General features: G+C 42.3%; 1 long non-coding RNA gene across 1 annotated transcript in view; it reads right to left on the minus strand.

The window, feature by feature from the left end:
• Window positions 1-4,342: 4,342 nt before the first annotated feature.
• LOC126484116 (uncharacterized) overlaps window positions 4,343-27,742 on the minus strand; it is a 98,945-nt gene continuing 75,545 nt past the window's right edge. The window contains exon 2 of the long non-coding RNA XR_007587809.1: window positions 4,343-5,343. This is a non-coding gene — a long non-coding RNA (uncharacterized LOC126484116). The remainder of the gene's footprint in view (window positions 5,344-27,742) is intronic.

A 27,742-nucleotide genomic window follows, 5' to 3' on the forward strand; every position in this document is an offset into this window, starting at 1 on the left:
GAACGTTCTACTGAGTACAAAATAACAACAATAATTACAAAAAATTTCATGTTTTTGTATTGAAACTGTACTTCAATCAAAAGTAATTGCTTTTGTTACACAAAAGAGCAGAAGTTATACGATCAACTAATTATTATTTATTATAAAACGTAACGTATATTCTTTACGGATATAAAATATGCAATGAACTGAAACTGAATGGCGCGGATATAATTATGTGAAAAACAAACAAGCAAACAATAAAAAAAGAAAGAGAAAGCGTCGGCTCCCAGTTCCTCTGTTACACAATCATTTATTACAATTAAATCAATACAATGAAATGTGTAGCCTTAGCTGCATACAGGCGTTGATATACGTCAACGAGGGCAGTTGAAAGTGTGTGCCCCGACCGGGACTCGAACCCAGGATCTCCTGCTTACATCGCAGACGCTCCATCCATCTTTCTTTCAAAATTTTGTTTTGTTCTATGTTGTACGTTGAATTTGTTTGGGGCGGACGTCCGATGACACCCGTTCAGGTTCTTCGTTGATTCGTTCACTCAGTTCTTTTTTTTATTACAGAGGGTAGCTAACCCTCTGACCGAACACACTCTAACACCAAGTCTCAATGCAAGACTCACAAAGGGACAGAAAATTTTGTTTATCGCACTAAATTATCTCTGTTGCCTACAGCTTGTTTTGCGCCTCTTATTTTGACCGAAGTCCTTCCAAGCAGCTGAAAGGAAGTGAAGTTTTCAATTATCCCAGGTTGTCCGTTGCCTGATGAGACAACTAACTGGGATCTAACTACTTCTTTTCATGTTACACTGGCGTTTCATACTCCAGCGACTAAATGTGAATCCGCAGGAAAATATGCATGGGAGTACCGAGCTATCGCTTTGTCCATGAGGCAGGAACTTACCTTCCAATTGTAATGACACAGTGAAGTCAAGACAGTAACATACTTTAAAAAAAAATAACGGTGCAGCTTAGTTTTCGCGCGCTTATTTGTTAATTTCGATTGATAATTCAGTTTAAGATATTTTGAAGTACGCGCCAATTTTCTGTAAAAGTAATAAGTAACAGCCATCTATTACTAGCATAAAAAAATGTGAGTGTGAATATCATTAATTAGGCTGTTTGCACAAACCAGGAGTTGTAGATATTTTTATTTTTGTGATACATTTTCTAAAATCCTAAACAACACAGAACCAGTAAAGAGTGTAATAAAAAGAAATTAAAATATACAAAATATTTTATTACGCCGGCAAGAGAACTCCGTTAGTTGGGCACAGAATTTATTGTAACAGCAGCAGGAGTAATAGTCTGTGACTGGAGGTAGTGGTTGCTTGGTACAACTGTGTATTTTCATGATGTACGAGGAAAATCGTGTGGCAACATACATACAAGCTGGGTATACACTGAGATGTCGGAGGAAGAAGTTGATCGTTGTGAAATATTAAACGTAACACTGCAATACAAGAAATAATAGAGAATACTAAACTAACACTGTGTCACCACATCCACGGCAGCAATCTAAAGAAGTCACACATTTTTTTATAAAATGCAGCTTCTCGATGATACTTTTAGTTCACGTTCTGCAATTCGAATATTAAATACGATTTAGAGAACTTTCTTTTGTTAGTGACTATTTTACAACTCATCATCATAAAACTACAATGGTTGTTGATCGAAGTGTGACACTAAAGTATGAAGTTGCTTTAGAAACCCGCTGTTCCACTATCGCAGTAAAGCACTAGGTTTATTAGCTACACAGCACCATCTCTATTAATATCAGTCTTTCTTAGATCATAATCAGTAGTATACTTGGAATGTATGATTGTATGAGTGCTTACCATATCTATTATGACGCTAGGTTACTATGTGATTCAGTGGTACAATACGTTACATCATTAATGTTCTCATCCTTTGTAATATCATGTTGCCATTTCCTGGCCGGGCGGGGTGGCCGAGCGGTTCTAGTCTGGAATCTCTCGACCGCTACGGTCGCAGGTTCGAATCCTGCCTCGGGCATGGATGTGTGTGATGTCCTTAGGTTAGTTAGGTTTAAGTAGTTCTAAGTTCTAGGGGACTGATGACCTCAGATGTTAAGTCCCATAGTGCTCAGAGCCATTTCAACCATTTGTATATTTCACGGCAAAGTGAAGACGTGGTCAGGGTAGGAGCACCGTCGTGTTTATGTCATTGATGGGAGGCAATAGCATACAGACGCGACCACCGTAAGCAAGATGCGCAATAGACCACGCTCATTCCATCGCCAGCGTCGAACATGTTGCCATCTCATCAGGCGGAGCGCTCTACTACTACTCTGGGAGAAGACATTTGAAGCAGAAGATGCGACACGTACAAAGCAAGTTAAAGCAAAAAGTTCTTCGTAGTCCAACGCGAAGTGATTGAGATGTTTACCAGTTTGCGAAGAAAGAAGCTGCGTTAGGTGCTCCATTGAAACTAAAATCCACATCGAAAAAGTGGCCAATGTAACTAGTGTATCGTTTACTCTCGTTAGGTTGATCGACAGAGAACTGGAAAGTGTACGGGGAGATGAATCCTCGACATTTTCAGCGGCACGTAAGGAAATATTCAGACGATATTCGAAGGCTACTTTAAACAATTTTAATTAGTGAGTCGATCGCTGGATGGTGGTTAATTCCTGTGTTACAGATACAAGAAGACCCACTTTCAAGGAAATTCATTAAAAGTTATAGACTTTAATAAATTTAGAAAGAAATATAAACACTTTTCGTAAAGTTCTTCTTATTGTATGATTTAGGTGGAAGAAGATGGTGAATAGCCGAGAAGTTCTTCAGGAACTAATTAGCATCGGGGCGAAACAAATTGTGTACTTAAAAAGTATCCGAAAGCACAGACGTGAGTGTCGTCCAGTTGTCTGTTTGGACGAGCCATATTAACACTTGTCACAAAGCACTGTATGGATGGACTGACAATTTACTACAGGGTGTGCTGAAATCTATTTCGAAAGGAAGCAGAATTATTATCATCCACGCTGGCGGAGAAGGACTGTTTTGTGCCGAATGCCTAATAAGATTTAAATCTGGTCAGAAGAAAGGGGATTATACAACAACAAGGAGCTCTCAAATTATGAAAAGTGGTTCTGGGAGAGGTTGATATCTAATTTGGTACCTCATACTGTCCTCTTTACAGATAATGCAACTGACTCTTGCTACAATATGAAACTTCACAAGGGGACAAATGATGTGCTGCTTAACAGAAAAGGGAATTCATTTCTACAAGGATTTTCTGAGATCCCAGATGTATTCACTGGCAAAAATGAACAAACCAGGTGACATCGCTAATAAAATAGACAGTATTTTAACCGAACATGGTCGTACTGTGTTGAGACTTCCTCCGTACCACCCATAATTGAAACCTATAACGCTGATACGGGTAAGAGTCAAAACAGGTATTCTGAACTTAAATGTGACATTCAGAATTGACATGTTATTAAAACAGAGATGAATAAATTGTTTCCATAACAACTTAAGACTGATAGAACGCTGTGAGCACATGGTATAGATTAAATAGGAGAGCAGTTTATTTGAAGTGAAAGATGATTAAGTATTATGAGTGCTGTATTGTAGTTTTGTTGTTTGTATAACATATCTGTAACATTTACACAGGGCGGCAAATCAGAGCTCCAGCGACAAACTTTCAGAGGTGTTAGTGTAGACCAAAACAAGAAAAAACTCTAGTAAACATAGGCTCTAAAATGCACACCTTCAGAGCTATAAGCAAGCCTTTGCTGGAGTTTATCGATGAAATGCTGGTTTAACCTGTATAAGATATTGTGTACCCGGAGGATTTTGAAAAATCAATTGGTCTGTCACCCTACTGCCTACAAAAACTTAGTTTCTGAAAGACATTTTCTCATTAACGGTATAACTTTAACTTTTCGTTGTAGAGGTTACCACAATATAGTTTTGTACTGTAACACCTAGACAGTTCTTCGTTGGTATTAGCAAGGAGAACTTGATCGTCTACATGATGTAGCACGATATATTAAAGATTTTATTACCTTATCGCTGAATGTCGCCATGACCTATTATTCTGCACTGTATTGCAATTGCTTTGACTATTTATGTCAATAGAAGATGAGTTTAAATGCATTCGTATTCTGTTTCACAATTTACTGGCTTTCACTCAGAAAACTCTTGATATTCGATATTTTTAATTTACTCATTTAATTAGTCTGTTGAATGTATATGTGAATACACAAAACGAACTGAGTTCCTGAAATTATTTCTCCAGAAGGATTTACAGAGTTGTTGAGGAAAGGGATAGGTTGGACGTATTCAATAAAAGGTCAGAATCATGTTTAGTTTGGCTTAGCTTATTAAGAAATGTATTTGTTCCATTTATTAACACAAAAAATTTGTTTCGCATATTAGTAAACTACCTACTTATCCATACGTGGTCCAGGGGTATCTTAGAGTGTAACAGCATTTAAGTGTAATGATGCTAGAATATGTTTCAGTAGATTAGCTTCTAAGTAGGGTAAGGTCATCTTCAGGAAACTAGTCCTCTGATACAATGTACATTTTCGAGTTCTTTGAAATTTTTCATAAACATCACGGTTTGACCAATCTTTCAGCTTCTCTGATGGATGGTACTGAAAAATCTAAGGGGACCTCTAGGCGTTAGTTCTGTTAGCGCATCAATTTTCTTCCCGCCCAATTAATGGAATCTTGACGACGGTGGTCAGCCACAGGGGTCAAAATTCTTTCCAAACCCCTGATTACCTTCGGCTGAATTACAAGCATCATGTAAGCATGCGTATTACTCGACAGCAAGTCGAAAGGGGTGTAATGACGACCAATGGAATTAATTAGCACGTTCCTAAGATCCCGAGGAATCCCTCTCTCCATATCGTACATACAAATTTTTATACCTTAGTAGGGGTACTCAATGCACTATGTTGAATAAGTGAGACTCTACTGAAAGAGTTCTCAGTAGCACACGAAGACCACTTGGAACACTGTCTCCATCACACCTAGTGTCCTATTCTCACACAGTCATTAAATAGGAAGAGAGGAACTGCGCAACGCTCGAATACAGGTCTCCAGTATTTCTCGGTGGACAGCCGCTGAGCAGAATTCGTCCTTGACAGGGCGCAGCAGTGCTGCCAACTGCGCTGCTGGTGACGGAGTCGTCAGCGCAGCTCGCAGGGCCCGCTGGGCAGCAACCATCAGCGCGTTATGTTGGCCACCTTTCTTGCTTGAGCGGGCGCCGGGTCCCGCAGAATCTGTTCCGCCGCCAGCCATGACGCCACCTCAGGTTTTGCTGTCTCAATCAACCCGTAACGCGCTGACTGGGGCAAGGGCTCCTCCTGGAACAAATGAACACACAACTGAGATGATAATTTTGTAGTGGTTGTCGCGCACTGCTACACAGCACAAATAGACCTAAGAACACAATGAAAAACCGACAACGGCTCACGATAATAAAAAAAAAAGCCATCACGACAGAAGTATTTCCAGTTTTAAACATCCACTTAAAGGGAGTCGCCGGCCGGAGTGGCCGTGCGGTTCTAGGCGCTACAGTCTGGAACCGAGCGACCGCTACGGTCGCAGGTTCGAATCCTGCCTCGGGCATGGATATGTGTGATGTCCTTAGGTTAGTTAGGTTTAATTAGTTCTAAGTTCTAGGCGACTGATGACCTCACAAGTTAATTCGCATAGTGCTCAGAGCCATTTGAACTATTTTTTTAAAGGGAATCGAGTTGATTTCATTTGTTTGTGGCACTTAGTTGTGTTGTTCCTTCTTTCTCGATGTCTCTAGCTTCCTGTATGTGACGGAAGTGAACGTCAAGGCAGGAAAAGAGTTGTCTTTCCTTTTTATCATTCCGTGTCTCCGTATGTAAGAACGGAGCACTTATAGATCACTTTGTTGTCTGCCAGTCGTGTCTGTCTGTCTGTCGACGGCTAAGAACAACTCGTCAAAACCTGTTAGGTGCTTCCCGTTAACCTACAATCATGAAATATGCCAAGAACAAAGTTTTCCCAGAACAATTACAGGAAAAAAAACGAAAATTGTCACTTTGCTACTATATCACAGGGAGAAGAAATATTTCTCTGTCCTCTCTGTGAAACTGTCTTTTTATCCGTCCGTTAAGACCTCTTTTTCTTAGTAACGGAAAGCATATCAAGCTGAAACTTATCACATACTCAGGTCTACAGGCCTTTGACGTTGTAATAAACGTAAGCTTCTACGTCAATGCACTCAAAAGATACGATCATTTACGTCACATATTGTGATACTGGCAAACTCACCATAAAAACCTCTAGGGTACTTCCTGTTTACCAAGAATCATGCGATTTTGCAAGAAACAAGTTTTCATAATGCAAGTAAAGGATAAAGAATCTGAAAATTGTTAATTTTTAATTATGTCACAAGAAAAAATCTTTCCTTTGGTCATTTGTAATCCTACGGAACAGGCCTCGCGCGCTCCGAAAGCCAGAGAGAATTGTTATACTAATCGTTTCTCACATATCCTAGCCGTGCGTTTTGATTCTGCATGCCTGGTCTGAGAATGTGAGACGAGAGTGTTTTCTTGTAGGTGAAGGGAGTCTTTTAGTTTGCAAAGGCAGTCTTGCCAACGTAGCTTGGTTAGGCAGAAGGGCTCAGAGCTTTACCAACAGATAGAGATAGGTGCTTTTGTACGAGAGTTTACGAGCGCGTAGGTAACAGGTAAGCTGTGGTCTGTGGCTTAGCCCTTAGACCCCCCCCCCCCCCTTTTGCGCCACAAAACCTTACCTCTCTGGCTTTCGGAGGATGCGAGGCGCGTTCAGTCGGATCGCAAGAGCTCTTGTAAGTGGGATTGTGTATCCCGTACACATTGCGAGATATAGACACAGACATTAGAATGGCTTTGGTATACTTTATACTCCATTTTATAGTGCGGTTTCAGGCTTATGATGTTATGAGAAAATTTAGGTTACTCGTTCTAAGTGTAATTTCGCATGTGCGTGAGTATTTCTGATTTTCAAATGAGCAATGTCTTGTCTAGAGATCTTTTGGCTACCATGTGTGGTAGTAAGTAAAAGAAACCGAGCTTAGATAATTTATCAGATTGTTTCACCCTCAAGGCTTTAAATTAAAAAAATGTGTTTGCTAACACGAAACGTGACTTTGAAATTCTAAATCTCTCGATTTGTAACTACTTTGTAATTAGGTCTTCGTTTCAGGCACGTTATCGTGTGATTCTATGATAGGATCGAGATCTCCTCTTTTGCATTCTTTCATACGTGTTTGCACCTTCAATGACTGTTTGGAATGCGGGTTATTTTTCAATAAAATATAATTCTTGTGGCGAAATAGGTTTCACATTCCGCGGATTCGACAGTGCTCTACCACGTGTTCAATATAATTTGGTCATCTGTCTGTTAGTGTCCGTCAGTGAATTCTGCTACATTTTCGTCGTGAAACGAGTACCGATAAGTGTAACTAAATTTTGTCTGCATTTCTGACTTACTGTATTTTCGTAATTTTCTTATGTGATTGTTTCTGTCGACGTACATGCGTTTTATAGCTTTCTGTAATCCACTGCTGTGTCTGTCTATCTTTCTCTCTTTGAAGCAATGTGAGTACCTATAGGCGTGGCAGGATTTTATCAATTTTTCTTTTCCTCATTTAACAAATTTTTGCGATTTTCGTATCTACTCATTGTGATGACTTGCTTCTCTGCCCAGTGTTTAGTAGCTTCAGTAGATACGGTGGTGTGGTAGCTTCTCCGTTGTAAAACCTAATCTTGCATCAGTGATGGTGTTTAGTTCTGTGTTTATTTGTTTACCTTATGAAACCACGTGTGTCTTCCTCTGCTTTCATATTACGATACACTGATCCCTGCTTCCAATTGAGGTAAACGGGAGTTTTTTTTTGGTCATCAGTCTACTGACTGGTTTGATGCGGCCTGCCACGAATTCCTTTCCTGTGCTAACCTCTTCATCTCAGAGTAGCACTTGCAACCTACGTCCTCAATTATTTGCTTGACGTATTCCAATCTCTGTCTTCCTCTACAGTTTTTACGCTCTACAGCTCCCTCTAGTACCATGGAAGTAATTCCCTCATGTCTTAGCAGATGTCTTATCATCCTGTCCCTTCTCCTTATCAGTGTTTTCGACATATTCCTTTCCTCTCCGATTCTGCGTAGAACCTCCTCATTCCTTACCTTATCAGTCCACCTAATTTTCAACATTCGTCTATAGCACCACATATCAAATGCTTCGGTTCTCTTTTGTTCCGGTTTTCCCACAGACCATGTTTCACTACCATACAATGCTGTACTCCAGACGTACATCCTCAGAAATTTCTTCCTCAAATTAAGGCCGGTATTTGATATTAGTAGACTTCTCTTGGCCAGAAATGCCTTTTTTGCCATAACGAGTCTGCTTTTGATGTGCTCCTTGCTCCGTCCGTCATTGGTTATTTTACTGCCTAGGTAGCAGAATTCCTTAACTTCATTGACTTCGTGATCATCAATCCTGATGTTAAGTTTCTCGCTGTTCTCATTTCTACTACTTCTCATTACCTTCGTCTTTCTCCGATTTACTCTCAAACCATACTGTGTACTCATTAGACTGGTCATTCCGTTCAGCAGATCATTTAATTCTTCTTCACTTTCACTCAGGATAGCAATGTCATCAGCGAATCGTATCATTGATATCCTTTCACCTTGTATTTTAATTCCACTCCTGAACTTTTCTTTTATTTCCATCATTGCTTCCTCGATGTACAGATTGAAGATTAGGGGCGAAAGGCTACAGCCTTGTCTTACACCCTTCTTAATACGAGCACTTCGTTCTTGATCGTCCACTCTTATTATTCCCTCTTGGTTGTTGTACATATTGTATATGACCCGTCTCTCCCTACAGCTTACCCCTACTTTTTTCAGAATCTCGAACAGCTTGCACCATTTTATATTGTCGAATGCTTTTTCCAGGTCGACAAATCCTATGAAAGTGTCCTGATTTTTCTTTAGTCTTGCTTCCATTATTAGCCGTAACGTCAGAATTGCCTCTCTCGTCCCTTTACTTTTCCTAAAGCCAAACTGATCGTCACTTAGCGCATTCTCAATTTTCTTTTCCATTCTTCTGTATATTATGCTTGTAAGCAGCTTCGATGCATGAGCTGTTAAGCTGATTGTTCGATAATTCTCGCACTGTCAGCTCTTGCCGTCTTCGGAATTGTGTGGATGATGCTTTTCCCAAAGTCAGATGGTATGTCGCCAGACTCATATATTCTACACACCAATGTGAATAGTCGTTTTGTTGCCACTTCCCCCAATGATTTTAGAAATTCTGATGGAATGTTATCTATCTCTTCTGCCTTATTTGACCGTAAGTCCTCCAAAGCTCTTTTAAATTCTGATTCTAATGCTGGATCCCCTATCTCTTCTAAATCGACTCCTGTTTCTTCTTCTATCACATCAGACAAATCTTCACCCTCATAGAGGCTTTCAATGTATTCTTTCCACCTATCTGCTCTCTCCTCTGCATTTAACAGTGGAATTCCCGTTGCACTCTTAATGTTACCACCGTTGCTTTTAATGTCACCAAAGGTTGTTTTGACTTTCCTGTATGCTGAGTCTGTCCTTCCGACAATCATATCTTTTTCGATGCCTTCACATTTTTCCTGCAGCCATTTCGTCTTAGCTTCCCTGCACTTCCTATTTATTTCATTTCTCAGCGACTTGTATTTCTGTATTCCTGATTTTCCCGGAACATGTTTGTACTTCCTCCTTTCATCAATCAACTGAAGTATTTCTTCTGTTACCCATGGTTTCTTTGCAGCTACCTTCTTTGTACCTATGTTTTCCTTCCCAACTTCTGTGATGGCCCTTTTTAGAGATGTCCATTCCTCTTCAACTGTACTGCCTACTGCGCCATTCCTTATTGCTGTATCTATAGCGTTAGAGAACTTCAAACGTATCTCGTCATTCCTTAGTACTTCCGTATCCCACTTCTTTTCGTATTGATTGTTCCTGACTAATGTCTTGAACTTGAGCCTACTCTTCATCACTACTATATTGTGATCTGAGTCTATATCTGCTCCTGGGTACACCTTACAATCCAGTATCTGATTTCGGAATCTCTGTCTGACCATGATGTAATCTAATTGAAATCTTCCCGTGTCTCCCGGCCTTTTCCAAGTATACCTCCTCCTCTTGTGATTCTTGAACAGGGTATTCGCTATTACTAGTTGAAACTTGTTACAGAGCTCAATTAGTCTTTCTCCTCTTTCATTCCTTGTCCCAAGCCCATATTCTCCTGTAACCTTTTCTTCTACTCCTTTCCCTACAACTGCATTCCAGTCGCCCATGACTATTAGATTTTCGTGCCCCTTTACATACTGCATTACCCTTTCAATATCTTCATACACTTTCTCTATCTGTTCATCTTCAGCTTACGACGTCTGCATGCATACCTGAACTATCGTTGTCGGTGTTGGTCTGCTGTCGATTCTGATTAGAACAAGCCGGTCACTGAACTGTTCACAATAACTCACCCTCTGCCCTACCTTCCTATTCATAACGAATCCTACACCTGTTATACCATTTTCTGCTGCTGTTGATATTACCCGATACTCATCTGACCAGAAATCCTTGTCTTCCTTCCACTTCACTTCACTGATCCACACTGTATCTAGATTTAGCCTTTGCATTTCCCTTTTCAGATTTTCTAGTTTCCCTACCACGTTCAAGCTTCTGACATTCCACGCCCCTATAATTGTTCATTTAGGATTAATCTTATCATGAATTCATATTGTTATCTTATGTAGAGTGTTGATTGCCTCAGGTCGATTTTTGTGTCCATTGGACTTGCTAATAAATTTAATTTGTGAAATCTTAAACAAACCTTAGTTCTTCCACTTTGCAAACCATGTGGCTTCTTGATCCACTCAGGTACTATTAATATGTAAAGTACTTGGCCCGAATTTAAATAGAATATGTTGCGTTTCTGGTGTCTAAATTAAATCTGTACGTTGACAACGCTTACTTTATGACCAAAGAAAGCGAATTTATCACCGATAGTCAAACGATATTTTACAGAGCTCAGGACAAACTAAGTTCATTATATTCAAGAACCAATAGCAAACATGTAAGATTCAGTGCGCCCTCCTTCCCAGGAAAGAATACAGAGATACGCAACAGAAATGTCTTAGTAGGCTGACTCTCCAAGACAGTTTCTTTTCACATAGTCTCCCAACTAATTCACACTGACGGGAAAAAAAAATTACAACCCCAAGAATGAGTTGTGCGAGATGATCGAAAGTTGGTAGGTTTGATTCTGCATCTGAAACACGATGTCTTTTCCAATTTCGCGCCACTAGCATTATAGTGGCTCTAGCTAGCATGGTCGTAAGAAGACCAGGCTCCGTACAGCAACGAGGCACTACTGAGAGGGAAGACCGTCGTGTTCGGCATAAGGCTGTCGCGCACCGTACTGCATCTGCAGCAGTATTTCGAGCAGGAGTTGGCACTACAATGGCACAAGGAACTGTTATGAATCGGATACTTCAAGGACAGCTCCGAGTAAGACACCTCTAAGTAGCGTACATTCCACTCATCCCAAATCACCGCCGTTTGCGACTTCAGTTCGTCAAGCGAAAGCTAAGTGATGGGCGAAGTGGAGGTCTGTTCTGTTTCCTGATGAAAATAAGGTCTATCTCGGTGCTAGTGATGGCTTTGTGTTTGTTAAAAGGAGGCCAGATGAGCGTCTCCAACTAACATGCCTGCGGGCTAGACACGCTGGAGCTACACATGGAGTTATGGTCTGGGTTGCGATATTGTATGACAGCAGGAGCTCTCTCATGGTTATCCAACGCATCGTAACTGCAAATTTGTACGTCAGTCTGGTGATTTGGCTTCTTGTGCTGTCATTCACGAACAACAATGCAGGGAGTGTTTTCCAACAGGATTACGCTCGCCCACATACCGTAGTTGTAGTCCAACATGCCCTACAAAGTGTCGCCATCTAGCCTCGGCCTGCCCAGTTACCAAATCTGTCTCCAATCGAGAATGTACCGGACATCATCTAGCGACAACTCCAGCATCATCCATATCCTGCATCGCGGTGTAATAGCCCCGCCAACGTTATGGTAAAGATTAATGCCTTCAATGCTTGATCCACCAACCATCGATCATTGACCATACTATTGTTACAGCTACAATCAACAAAATACGTGGAATCAGTCCATTTCGCCTGCGGGAGGATGCGTTAACTCAGAGTTGCTCCATTGCGTGCGGTCGGCTATAGAAAAAATTTTGTGAACGGAAAAGGGACGGGCTATAGAGAAGCTTTATTGTATGGACCTATGGGACTCGGATAGGCATAATTATCGATTGTTCAGAACCATTTTGTAAAACGTAAATTGGTACAGAGTTGTATAAAGAAAGAGAGAGAGAGACAGGTCTGAGATATTATCATTGTAAACCTACGCGAGAATATATTGAAATTCTATAAAAGGTAATTCAGTCGTTCTCAATTATTTTATGAAGTGGATTTTGAGGAAGTAAATTGTGCTGAGCTTCTTTAGGAATTACGGACGTTTGGTTGATGATATTTGCTGGTGGATCTGCAAGCACGGTCATGGGAATTTAGAAGTGTTTTCCAGTTATTAACAGAAATCTGTGGTCGGCTACGCATCGTATATCCGAATGTGGACTGAGTCGCACAGAATCAGTATCCGAGACTCCTATACAAGTTCCTATTTATGATCAGTAAAAGTTTTACAGGCAACCGGAGGATATCGGCAGTTGCTTGTGCTCTGCGAGATAATGAAATTTCACCACTGCAGATCTAATATTCTTTTTATGTTAAAATCATATCGCCGGATGTTTTTTAACAAGGCTACATGATGTACGCTCGTCTTCTGTAAGACTGTGCAGGTACAACAGGAACAGTAATTTGTGCTCTAATAAATGGGATTTCCAAGCATTAGCAAGATAGTTTTTGCTTATTCACGACACAAACATTCTCAGCGTAGAGCAGTAGACACAGATTTAGACATTAGTTTGTCTTTATTATCTTTTAAGTTAGCCTATTATTACTTCAAGTTTAATCGATTTCTTTTCACGATTAATTGCACCTTCGGTAAATTATATCCGCACATACATACAACGACATACACAAATATAATAAGGGATATACTGTACCGTCACCGGTGCAACACATTGTATGGAAGTTCGCATACTTACTTTCATCATTCTGAAGGTTATACAGGTTATTAATGTACCAGAATTTCACAAAGCAATGTCTTTTCTCGTGATTAAATTAACCTGTGATCTTGCAAAGTAAATGACTGACATATGTCACTTAGACAAATGTATTCCCAGAATATCATTACTCTACATTAATTACTTCTTGGTGTTAGGGTCTATTTCCGTTAGTGTATAACAAACAGACATCTTTAACCTGACATCGATAAAGAAATCAGGCATACAATTATTTTACAGTGGGTAATAATCCTTTGTAAAAACCCACCAAACAAATTCTAAGTGTATGAATACAGAGTCTCGCGGCGATATCATTGAATAAAATGTACTCGGGTTTCCAACCACGTCCATTGCTTAAAACTACACGAGCTTTCGACCAAGCACTCCTTGGCCATTGTCAAGTGTATGACTGCCAGTGGGCTGTTGGTGCGCCCTTATATACCCTAGCTGCCGGCTGTGACGTCACTGGTGTCCATGACATTGCCATATATGGGCATGTTTTGAGTCGGGGTTCGATGTGCCCTCGTCAACCGCGCGATCGCTGGATCCCAAGCAGCGCTGAGCTGCAAGCCACCGTCTCTATTCAGAGTGTTTGTGGTAATTTTTAGTTCAATAGCTTCTTTTATTAAACTGTCTCAGGAGCAGTTAGTGAGAGCCACGACAGAGGTATCGTCAAATTTTATGTGGTGACCGTTTTCTAACTCATGCTCAGCTAACGCAGATTTCTCTGGATAGCGTAGGCGATAGCACCTGTCATGTTCTTTCCTGCGTTGTTTCACAGTGCGCACTGTTCGTCCGAAGTACTTCTGGCCACACTCACAAGGTATTGCGAAGACTCCAGGTGTTCTGAGGCTTACTGCGTCTTTAACTGGTCTCAGTAATTGACGGATTTTCGTTGGAGGCCTGAAGATTGATTTGATCTTGTGTCTTTTCAACAGGCGGCTTATCTTACCCGACACAGAGCCACAGAATGGCAGCAAAGCAAGTTTCTTTTCCTGCTCTTCGTCGGTGGTCTTATTCTGAAATTTCCCAGAAATCACTTCTTTCACTTGATGGACGCTATAGCCGTTATTCCTGAAAACCTTGTGTAGGTGGCTCAGTTCATGGGGCACGTTATCGTCGTCTGATATTACTCTTGTACAATGCACCAATGTTTGTAATACTGTGCGCTTCTGTGCTGCGTGATAATGGTTGGTGGCGTGCAGGTACAGGTCTGTGTGGGTAGGTTTTCTGTAGACACTGTGGCCAAGGCACCCATTTCGTTTACGGTGGACAAGGACGTCGAGGAAGTGCAATGCATTATCTTTTTCCACCTCCATGGTGAACTGGATATTACTGTTGATGCCATTGAGGTGTTCCAAAAACTCGTCAAGTTTCTCGCGTCCGTGTGGTCAAATGACGAACGTGTCGTCAACATATCCAAAGAAACACTTCGGCTTCAGTGGCGCAGTATCTATGGCAATATCTTCAAAATTCTCCATGAAGAGGTTTGCAACAGCTGGAGCCAACGGGCTACCCATTGCTACGCCGTCTGTCTGATCGCAATAGTGGCCGTTGTACACGAAGTAGGACGACGTAAGAGTGTGCCTAAATAGCTCGACCACGTCACTTACCAAATACTGGGAAATTAGGTCCAAAGCTTAATACTCCTTATATCTATGCTTGATAATTATAACTGTACATTAGCAGGGATGCTGACACTTTGGAAAAGGTGAAAATTATATCAGCTATGAAATAGCTGCTGCTTACTTTCTCGGGTAGCGTAATATTTACATCAATAAATTCATATTTTCAAAGACAGTAATTCCCTTATCTGCAAAAACAGCTGCTTGTTTACAATACACTGTTGCTTGCTTTGCTCTCGTACCAATCGCAGATGAACACTAACCGAACCACAGTATGTGGACACCTCTTAGCGAACATTGATATTCACCCTTCGCCTTTGCAACGGCTCTAGCTCTGATGGGGACTCTTTCAGCGAGGTGTCTGAATGTCTGTGGAGGAATTTCAGATCACTGTTCCTCAAGAGCAGAAACCAGTGAAGATAGTGATGTTGGACGCTTGGATATGGAGCGAAGTCGACTCTCTAACTCACCCCAGAGGTGTTCCTCTCGGCAGGTCAGTCCATTTGAGCAGGAATTTTGGAGTAGGAATTAAAGCCCATGGAGAAGAAATAAAAAACTTTGAGGTTTGCAGATGACATCGAAATTTTGGCAGAGACAGTGAAGGGCTCGAAAGAGCAGCTGAACGGAATGGACAGTATCTTGATAGGAGGATATGAGATGAACATCAACAAAAACAAAACGAGTACAATGGAATGTAGTCGAATTAAATCAGGTGATGCTGAGGGAATTATATTAGGAAATCAAACACTTAGTAGAAAGTAATAAATGAGTTTTGCTATTTGGGAAGCAAAATACCTGCTCATGGTCGAAGTAGGGTGGATATAAAATGCAGACTGGCAATGGCAAGAAAAGCGTTTCTGAATAAGAGAAATTTGTTAACGTCGAGTATAGATTTAAGTGTCAGGAAGTCCTTTCTGAAAGCATTTGTATGGAGTGTAGCCATGTATGGATAAATAGTTTAGACCAGAGCTTCCCAACGTGTGGTCCGCGGACCCCTTAGGGGTCCGCCGACTCTTTATAGGGGGTCCGCGGCCACCCTTCACGAAATCTTGTAAAATATGAAAATCAAATTTATCACTATTTTTTTCGTGTGAAAAACATCAGTACTTACACGGCGGTAGATGCGCTGAAACCTTTTACGCATGCGCGGAGCCAGCTTTGTCGACCAATCACAGCGCTCGCTGGCACGTATGCGGCCCCAGGCATCATTAAATGTTAAACTTGCTTTGTCAGTGCACTACGTATTTCATAAGTCGATTTTTGACTTTCAAGTTGTTTTCATTCATCTCTAAACCAAAGACTATTGATACTTTGGGGTGGGGGGGGGGGGGGTCATTGGGAACATGGAACTAGCATTAAGAAGCTTCCAGTTCCCATGGGTTTCGCTCTGAAATTTAAAGATACTGTGCTCTTGACTGACTAGGGGTCCGCCATGGATTTTCGTCTGAGGAAGGGGTCCACCAGCTGATAAGGTTGGGAAGCCCTGGTTTAAACAATAAGCTTTCGAAATGTGGTGCTACAGAAGAATGCTGAAGATTGGATGGGTAGATTACGGAACTAATGAGGAGGTACTGAATAGAATTGGTAAGAAGAGAAATTTGTGGTACAACTTGATCAAAAGAAGGTATCGGTTGGTAGGACGCGTTCTAGTACCTCAAGGAAGCGTGCGGCGTAAAAATCGTAGAAGGAGACCAAGAGATCAATATAGTATGCAGATTCAGAGGGATGTAGGTTGCAGTAGTTACTCGAAGAGGCTTGCACAGGATAGAGTAGCATGGAGAGCCTGCATCAAACCATTCTTCGGACTGAAGACCACAACAGTAACAACATTGTCCACGAACCATTCCTTCACACATGCTGCTTTACGGCAGGATGCACTGTGATGCTGATACGATCATCGCCTCCGAACTGTTACTCTCCTGTAAGCAGTACACACTGGCGAAAAATTTACCGTTTTCTTAGGCACAAAAAGGGGTCACACTCTAACTACGAAGCACAACACGTGATGGCAGGTAATGTGCTCCACGCATTCACCGAACCACAACCCTTCTATCCGACTGTCACAGCACCACCTGAAGCGTCGCTTAGCATTGACTACAGAAATGTGTGGCGTATGAGGAGCTGCTCGACCACTTAGTTCACTACACACAGTTATTGTGCCAGCCGCACTGCTGGCAGCAGTTCAGAATGCACGGGTTCTTCCCTCTGCTGATTTCATGCGATTTTTTACAATAACCCTCTGCAGTGCTCGAGGCTCCATGTCGGTCAGTACACGAAGTCTGTCTGGTCTCGGTTTAATTTGGTTGTTCCGCCGCGTTGTCACTTCACAATCACATTACCAACAGTCGGCTTGGGCAGCTTTAGAATGTTTGAACTGTCTCTGATAGGTTTGTTACTCAGGACACAACCAATGACTAACGCACGTTCGAAATAATTGAGCTCTTCTGACAGACGCATTTTGATGTCACTGCTTGTCTTCTGACAACACAATACTGTTTGAGCCGTGGCGTGGTTGAGGGCGTCGCCTTTCGAATTCCTGGCGCCACTAGCTCGGTCTGTCGTCTGACGTCCCTCTGGTTTGAGACCACTAAGATCTTTGCTGGAGGTTGTTGATAGCTGGTCGATGTGGCCGAGCGGTTCTAGGCGCTTCAGTCTGGAACCGCGCGACCGCTACGGCCGCAGGTTCGAATCCTGCCTCGGGCATGGATGTGTGTGATGTCCTTAGGTTAGTTAGGTTGAAGTAGTTCTAGGTTCTGATGACCTCAGATGTTAAGTCCCATACTGTTCAGAGCCATTTGGTTGTTGATGGGGGACGGGGCGTGTTGTGTCGTAGTGAGTTGTTGAGTGGTAACGGAGGGAGGGCGGTGTGAGAGGTCCGCCCGGCGAGTAAAGCGACCGCTTGCTCAGGCGTCTTGGGCACAGAGTCCGGCGAGTGGTTGCTCGGCATACTTGTAGGCCGATTTGAACCCGTGGCTGACTTCGAGTGCCGTCTTCGTACGTAGCCTGTCCAGCCAGCTCTGGGTCGTGGCACACCGGTGAGAGAGTTGAAGCCAGTTGCGCTGTACTGAAGTCCGTCCCGCTTTGGAACCGGCAAGTTTCAGCTTCTGTTAACTTTGGATTTTGAGGTCTTAGCTGTTATTAGTGAAGGTCTGCCTGTTTTCCATTTAGTAATTTTACCTAACTGAAACCGTTGTTTTTGAAGGCCTGCCGCTTTTGGTAATTTTGCTTAACTGAAGTTGTTATTTTTGTAGGTCAACGTGTTTTCTATTTGTTAATTTTACTTAACTGGTGCTGTTATTATTGAAGTATCTGATGCTTAATAATAATAATAATAATAATAATAATAACAGATAAATGCAGACTTTGCAAACAACAAATAGAAAAAGTAGATCACATCACAAGCGGATGTACAATATTAGCAAATGCAGAATACCCCAGAAGACATGACAATGTAGCAAAAATAATACATCAACAGCTTGCCTTACAACATAAACTTATAAAACAACATGTTCCCACATACAAGTATGCACCACAAAATGTACTGGAGAACGATGAATACAAATTATACTGGAACAGAACCATTATAACAGATAAAACAACACCACATAACAAACCTGACATCATACTCACCAATAAAAAGTAGAAATTAACACAACTAATCGAAATATCCATACCCAATACAACAAATATACAAAAGAAAACAGGAGAAAAAATTGAAAAATACATCCAACTGGCTGAGGAAGTCGAGGAAATGTGGCATCAGGATAAAGTTGACATTATACCAATTATACTATCAACTACAGGAGTCATACCACACAATATCCACCAGTACATCAATGCAATACAGCTACATCCAAACGTATACATACAACTACAGAAATCTGTAATTATTGACACTTGTTCAATTACCCGAAAGTTCCTAAATGCAATGTAACATATACCATACAGTTAAAAGGAAGTCACGCTTGATCAAGGCCCGCGTCACCTTCCATTTTTAACCAGACATAACGTCTGAGACAAGAAAGAAATAATAATAATAATTCCGCGTGCCCAGCGGCAATTCAAAATATGTACATGGACATTTCCCCGAATATAGAGACCTGTATAACAATAAATGCATCCGAACTAAGGACTTATGTCAAATACCGACTGTACACTAAACACGGACAGTGGTATAGTCATTACGGAGCGAAAATAAGATATTAATGAACAGTGTATAAATGGAGTGAGCGAGTACTCACGCTACCTTTGTAGATCTGATGTTCACATCCTTATCCCTTAACCTATTAGTGATGAAAGCTTAGTGTTAAGCAGAACCTAACTCAGGTTTTCTTTATTGTTTCACGAAAAAAATGCACCAAAACGTACTCACGTCACGGAAATGTATCTACATGGACGGACATTTAACATAATGAGACTCCTGCTTCGCAATGACCTTGTCTTGACCATCTAACCATGCCAAGATGTGGTGAGACAAAAAAAAAAAATAACATCTGAGGTCATCAGTCCCCTAGAACTTAGAACTACTTAAACCTAACGAACCTAAGGACATCACACACATCCATACCCGAGGCAGGATCGAACCTGCAACCGTAGCGGTCGCGCAGTTCCAGACTGAAGCGCCTAGAACCGCTCGGCCACTCCGGCCGGCAGACAAGACCACAAACTACCATCGACAGCCCAAAGCGAAGAACGCCAAAGTGTTTTGTGTTCGTGTGCAACATGAAAGTTTATTAGTGTGAATTTAAGCGATAAGCAAATGACGTGCAACTCGCACATAAAGTAAAACTCTACAAAAGAGACAAAATCCCTGAGCTAACTAAAACATCGTGCAGATGCACAGACATTGATTAGTGTATAAGCCATCTACATTTGATTTTCGTGTTAGATTATAAGTTTCTCTCTTTTCAGCATGACTGAATTTATTAAATTTATGAATATGAAAGCTACACCAATGTGTTGTACAATCATTTTTCAAGGAATGAATTTCACCGCTTGTCCATTGACAGACGATCAGAAATGACCGTGGCACCGACCACAATGAATTGAAGCATACTAGTGCGAAAACAATGGACCTCTAGCTTAAGGCATAAACACTTCTATGCACTTATTTGATAAATATTATTGATATTATCATGTATACGTCATGTTAATTAATTTAAGTGTGTGGTTTTGCAATTTACATGAATGCATATACTGTGTGCAACTACAGCATCTCTAGAATTACGTGTGGATCACGAGAATCCAGTAGTAGTTCTCGTTCTCCACACGGGAGGCGATGAAATGTTGTATTTTCACACCGTCACATCTCGTCACATAAAACACTGATTTGAGTACCGGTACTGAAAGACTCCACGAGCCATTTATTTGCCAATGTATAATATTTAACTAAGCGTTGTAATGATATATTTTGACGATTTACAAGGAGAAATGAATCCAGCGCCACTGACGCGCCTAAGAAACTATAGATTAACTCAACGCACATATTAAAGACAGACTCTGAAGAGATTTGAATATTACAAAAAACAAGCGCCCAACCCATCGTCCACTGACGGACGATATCACTCTTTTTTTATCTCCTGTATAATACGGACGCACCATTAGATATGCGTCATTATAAGATTTGTAATTTATTTAGGTCTATTGATAAATTCTGTTGTAAACTGGCCCTTAGGTACATTTTCAGTGCGTGTGACGTCCGGGAATTTCTTAGCAAACTGTACTTCTCAAATCGTACATCGCTCGCACAAAGCCTCGCTCTTCTATAATGGTACGAGGCACTTTATAAACGGGAAAGGGAGCCACGTATATGTTGCTTCCCCTTTTCAGTCTGACAATAATAACAATATTTCCTTACATCAGAAGGCCTGCCTGTTCCCTTCTTAATTAAATTAAGAGCTGCTTCATAATTTGGGTTAGCTGACACCCTCATTAATCAAAGCCTAGCTGTTTTTATTACCCTCTTATTGAGATTTGATATCTTACTCAGTCTGTGTTGTAATTAAATGACTGTGACTGATAAAGACCTAGCTGTTTCAGAGGTGTTATGTCAACAAGGTAGTAACAGGAAATGACACATGGTGGTACACGGGCCCTAACCTTCCGCCTTACATCCCTTTGTCAACAATTGTGGGTTCCACTGTTTCTATGTAAACTGGAGGTGGAATGGGGAGAAAGGAAAGGAAAGGAACTATTCATGTCTGCTGCATCGGTATTTCCATGCTGAATAAGTGGCGGTAAGTGAAAATGCGTGCCGGACCAGGATTCGAACCCGGAATCTCCTGGTTACTAGGCAGCTGCATTAACCATTGCGTCATCCAGATATAGCGTTTATCAAAATCGCGCTGATTGTTTCGGCACGCCTTCCGGCGGATCCAAAGTCATACCTACCGTCAGCTATACGCTGTCCCTGTCGTTCTCCATGCCCGCTTCTTTTGGGATTCCTGGAGGAGGTCGATCGTAATTGTGCATCCGCAGTGAAAGTGGTGAATTCATTTTTCATCGAGGCGAATCACTCATGTGAATGCGTATTCTTTCGGACATTACATTTATGTGATCGTTCTACTTTAAACCGTTCGTGACACCTACTCCCAGATATTCAACGTATACGTTATTCATCAACTGTGTAATCAAACAAAAACTGGTCCTTTCGTCTGTTTTGCGCAATACAATACATTTGTTTATGCTTAGGGTCAACGCCCAATTTCTGCACAAAGCGGTGATCCTTTCCAGGTCTTTCTGTCTTTCGCTACAACATTCTGCAGTTGCGACATCTCTACATACAACAGCACCATTGACGAACAGCCCCGTGGTGTTTCCGATGTTACCCATAACGTCATTCATACACAGAAAAGCTGACACGGATGAAGCAAAAACATCCGTCCGCAAATGGTCGTTTGTACTAATGCCGCCAATATGTATTCAGCAGCAACAGCTACTGATTGAGAATGAAATACTGCCCTAGTCATTGCAAATGTGGTTGAAATGTTAACTTTTCGAAGAAGTACTCATCCAATAGGCTTCAAATTCCACATTGGGCCTAACTTTACAAAAATTACAGTATTGTTTCAGCACACTGCCTTTTGTGATTTAATTTACACTCTTGCCTGTTAAATGAGTTGTCGATCATTCATTTATATACAGTACAGGAGCTGTCTTTACTGGATCGTATTTTTTTCTCTTACTATCGTATACACTACCCAGTGTCAGTTTTCACTTTTAATTATCATACGCGACGATTATATGGTAAAAAATGGTACCCTAATACCCCTTGGGTACCCGAGAAGATATAGTTATGTCTGAAGATTTCGCCCCATTAAGAACAAAGTGCAATTATCCGTTTGATAGATGCTACGATATCTAATGACATCAATGGAACATTATACTCCAGATCTTTCTTCCTTCTTTATGATCCAAGAGGAAAGTAGTATAGGGAAAACGTATTGCTTTCTATTTTATCGATCTCCACTGAGAGACGTTTCTACACAAATCAGCGACACTATCATCAGGGCGAACACAAAGAGTGGAAATACCACCGTCTCAGCCCTAGCTTGCATCTTCCTTCGTACTTCTTCGCTTCAACAGGCAAAGGTCGTAAGCGAAAGTCTGCCGTTCTGTTTTACTCACCTCCCTCGAGAGCCATTTCCACATCAATCAGCGAAATCATCATTAGGGGCGAATGTATTACGGGCGTTCATTTTAAAAGGCATTGAAATATCTCGAAAGCTGTACATCGGGTCCAAGAAAGTTATAATTTCAATTTGTTTGTCTCGGAGGGGATCATCCAATGACACCACACTCGACCACCCAACCCACATCGTGCGTGCTTGGCTGTGGTAACATTGAAATCTACAATGGGAAACCTCGGTTTTTATTGCAGTTTAAGGTTCTACGTCAAAATCTAAATAGGTTTTGTCTGAAGCATTTCCTTCCTTTCGCCACAGATATCGCTGTAATAGGAGGAATATAAATTGGTACATAATCGTAATTTACGACATACTACTCAATGGCCCTTGAATATCAAATGGCACGTGGGATCACACCTCCATGCAAGATGGTAGGACGGGCCAGTATTTCATAACTGATAATTGGAAACCCCATTCGCAACATTGTATTCTACCAACATGTCGAACAGGAGACACTCGATGCGGCACCGTGGCCGTGAAGCGAACTACGACGCATCACAACATTCAGTACATTGCGAGCGGAGCTCACGTATCGCGCAGACGTAGAACAGATAACGGCTCTAAACATTTCAGTACTTGCACAGTGTTTACTGCATGCACACCTACATATCACCTGGAGAACAGACTTGCAAGTGGACTATGAATGTTGCAACCACAGAAGAAAAAATTGATATGATCGTGATTTACGGAGAATGTAGGAGAAATATTGAGGCTGCTGTTGCCTTGTATGTCGAGCGTTTTCCAGAGAAAGCTCGCTCTCGTTCGTTGTTTTATAAGGTTGTGAACTCCTTCATGCCTGACGGCAGCGTACAGACCTGCAAAAGAAAACGAAGCAAACGTGTAACAGGAGAAGCTAATGAAATAGCTGCAGTAGTAGCAGTGCACAACAACCCGCGGATAAGAGCCCGGAAATCACCCCGCGATTCCGGTATGTCACAATACTACTGTATCGTTGAAAGTATCATCCATACCAAGTGTCACTGCATCAAGAAATTCATGTCGCAGTTTTCCATAACTCGCAGGATTTTGTGGGTGAGCACGTCAACAAATGCAAACGACCCTCACATTCTTCGCCGAGGTACCACTTTCCGATGAGTCTATGTTGACCAATCATGGTACCGTTCACTGGTATAGCATGCGTTACTGGAATGTTGGTTACGAAAATGTATGGTGTGACGTCGTAGGGAACAAACTAGGTGGTCCGTATTTTATCGACGACACGTTGAATGAACGCAAATATCGAACATTTTTGGTACAGGAGCTACCGGTACTGCTGCAGGATATTGCCCTGGACGCTCGGCAATGTGTGTGGCTTCAGCATGAAGATTGCCCAGCATATTAAGCAAATGAAGGATGGAAGGTATTCGACCGTGTTTACACTGGTGAGTGGATCGGCAGACGTGGCCCTATTAATTGGTCCGCTAGCTCACGACGTCGCTGGATTTCTTTTTGTGGGGATATTTAAAAAAATAAGATGTACCAGCAAGTGCCAACACGTCGTGAAGACACGGTCAACCGCATCATATGCGGCTGTGCTGACATTCCCGCCGATATGCTTTTGTCCCGTGTACGGTCATCTGAATAACAGATGACTAAGTGTTGAAGATGGAGGTACTACGTTTGAACACTTACTCCAATTGGAAAATTAGAGTAGCGTTCACCTCGAGCCACTGTCATAGTGGCGCGTCGAGTAGTCCCCTGTTCGATATGTTGGAGGATTACAACGTTGCGAATGAGGTTTCCAATTAGATGTTATGAAATACTGGCCTGTCCTACCCTCGCAGCGTGGAGGTGGGGTTCCATATGTCACTGGATATTCATGGGCCATTGAGTAGCATGTCGTAAATTACGATTGTCTAGCCATTTCAATTCCTTCGATTACAGCGGAATCTGTAGCGAAACAAATAAAATGCTTCAAACAAAACGTACGTAGATTTTGCACTAGAATCGTAACCTGCGATAAAAAAAAAACAGGGGTTTTCATTAAAGGTTTCAAAGTTTCCCCCCGCAACCCACAAAGGGAATGGGATGGGGTGGGGGTGGGGGGGGGTCAACAATGCAATTACAACTTTTTTAGCCGATGTGTAGTCTTCGATATATTTCAATGTCTTCAGTTAAATGAAAACACTGTAGAGTGACAGCAGTGTCTGACCAATTTAGTTCACACACTTTCTACTTCTTCGGACCATTGGGTGAAGATGTTTAGACAAAGTGTATTGCTCTCAATTTTACTCATTTTGGGAGACATCTCTATAACAATCGGCAACACCATCATCGGGGGGTGAAAATACAGAGCTGCAGTAGTGCAGGCCTTGCCCCAGCTCACTCTATGAGACTTCTTTTCTCCTTAGTCGGTCTGTCGGGCAAAGGTCTTTAGTGAAATAGTGTTGCTCTCAGTTTCAATTATTTTTGAGGTGTATCAAAAAAATGGTTCAAATAACTCTGAGCACTATGGGACTTAACATCTGAGGTCATCAGTCCCCTAGAACTTAGAACTACTTAAACCTATCTAACCTAAGGACACCACACACATCCATGCCCGAGGCAGGATTCGAACCTGCGACCGTAACAGTCTCGCGGTTCCGAACTGACGCGCCTAGAACCGCACAGCCACCGCGGCCGGCTGAGGTGTACCGTTCCTACAGCAGTCTTGAGCATCATCATCTGCGGCGAACGCACGGAACAGCAGCTTTGTCGTCCTGACACCAGCTCTCACTATGAATGATCCTTCTTACTTCTTTGGTCCCACGTGTAATGGTCTTTAACGAAACCATTGTGCTCTCAGTTACATTGACCTCCGCTGAAAGACGTTTCTACAGAAGTCCTTTACACCATCGTCAGGAACGATCGCAAAGAGTGGCGCACAGCGCTGGCCCAGCGCTGGCTCACACTTTTCCTACCTACTTTTTCAGTCCAACGGGTACATTTCTTTAGCAGAAGTGTATTGTCCTCAGTTTTACTCATCTCCGCTGTTAATGGTTTCTACAGCAACCAGCGAGATAATCGGGGTCAACAAACAGAATGGCAGGAGTTCCGGACCTGCCGTACCTCACACAGTTCCTACTTCTTCGGTCCAGTGAGTAAAGGTTTTTAACGAAAGCCTTCTTATGTGGTACTATCCGCCACCCACATCACTCGGCTTTAGGCAAAACTCGTTTTAGGTCATAGTTACTTGCTTAGTGGACTAGTAAACTTTGTTTCTTTCGACATTAATTGACATTATTGTTGCAGTCGTATACTGATTCTGTACTAAACTGTATGTATTTTAATAAAATTTTCTCGGGCTTCCAGCCGCGTCAGGTAGTTAAAATCCCACGATCGTTCTGAATACCCTTGTCCATCGTGCTAAAGTCGTCTCAGTTGCAGAAAGTCTGCCACAAGAACTGAGCCCCCTCCGAAAAGTCTTCCGGGAAAACGGGTACACCCACGGACAGGTGTCACAGGCTATATCTGGTGTGACACGTAAGAAACACACCTATAGAGAAGAGAACACCACCGAAGAGTCAGCAGCTCGTGGTCGTGCGGTAGCGTTCTCGCTTCCCACGCCCAGGTTCCCTGGTTCGAATCCCGGCGGGGTCAGGGATTTTCTCTCCCTCGTGATGACTGGGTGTTGTGTGATGTCCTTAGGCTAGTTAGGTTTAAGTAGTTCTAAGTTCTAGGGGACGGATGACCATAGATGTTAAGTCCCACAGTGCTCAGAGCCATTTGAACCACCACCGAAGAAGAAAGCAAGAAACTTGCGTTTTTGACTTTCTTTGGTACAGTGTCGGGAAAGATTAGCCGGCTCCTGAAGAGATTTAACATTTCATCGGTGTTCAGGGCCTCAGCAAAAATTCGTCAGCTCATGAAGCCTGTGAAGGACGATCTAGGGCTTAGAACGCCTGGAGTGTACAGGATACCGTGTCAGTGTGGCTGTTACTACGTCGGCCAAACAGTACGCCCTGTGGAGCAACGCCGGACGGAACACGAGAGGTGCTTACGCCTACCCCATCCAAAAAAATCAGCCGTGGCAGAACACGCCTTAGAAAATGGACATCGAATTCTATTCGACAGAACATCTGTCGTTATGAAGACGAATGGATTTTGGGATGGAGCCATAAAAGAAGCCATTGAAATAAAAACCTCTGAAAACACCATCAACAAGCTCAGCACAGCCTGGGACACGGCTATCGCGATGTTAAAACGGGCGCGGCGGACGCGGGATGAAAACACCATATATGGCGAGGAAGAGAGCACCAGTGACGTCACAGCCAGCAGTGCGGCTATATAACGACGCGACGACGGCGACACAGCAGTCAGTCTTACCACTTGACAATGATCGGGGAGAGCTCGGTCGAAAGCTCATGGGATTTTAACCACCTGACGCGGCTGGAAGCCCGAGAAAATTTTATTAATTCATATCGCTGCGAAACCATGCATTCATACAAGTATGTATTTTGTTTTAAATGTCTATGTTATTCAGTCGTGATGTTGCATAAATCTTCTTTTAAGAGACTTTGTAAATTTGCAAGTTTGTAAAACAAAAAACTTTGTTACCAATTTGTCACGAGGTCATCTGAAGGGCAGGCCGTTGTGGCCGAGCGGTTCTAGGCGCTTCAGTCGGGAACAGCACTGCTGCTACCGTCGCAGGTTCGAAACCTGCCTCGGGCATGGATGTGTGTGATGTCCTTAGGTTAGTCATTAATCTGAAGGTAGGCAGTTCGAAACGCATACTGAATGATAAATAGGTGCAGAAACTTTGCGAACAGCCTGTTCAAAAAATGGTTCAAATGGCTCTGAACACTTTGGGACTTAACATCTGAGGTCATCACTCCCCTAGAACTTAGAACTACTTAAACGTAACTAACCTAAGGACATCGCACACATCCATACCCGAGGCAGGATTCGAACCTGCGGCCGTAGTGATCACGCGGTTCCAGACTGAAGCGCCTAGAACCGCTCGGCCTCACCGGCCGGCAACCTTCTGTTTTAAAGCCATTTTCATCAACGTGATTATAATGGTCGCACGCTTCTACATACGACTTTCAGTCACGTTTACAGTAACGAAAATGTGTTGGTCTCAATTTTACTCATCTCTCTAGAAGCGTTTCAACAGCAGTCAGCGACACCATCATCAGGGGCGAATACACAGAGCGCAAGCATCGCAAGCCCGGCGCCAGCTTACACTATGAGTCATGTGTCGTACATCTCCGATCCAGCGGG

Source organism: Schistocerca serialis, chromosome 6 (genome assembly GCF_023864345.2).
Source record: "Schistocerca serialis cubense isolate TAMUIC-IGC-003099 chromosome 6, iqSchSeri2.2, whole genome shotgun sequence".
Lineage (NCBI taxonomy): Eukaryota > Metazoa > Arthropoda > Insecta > Orthoptera > Acrididae > Schistocerca > Schistocerca serialis.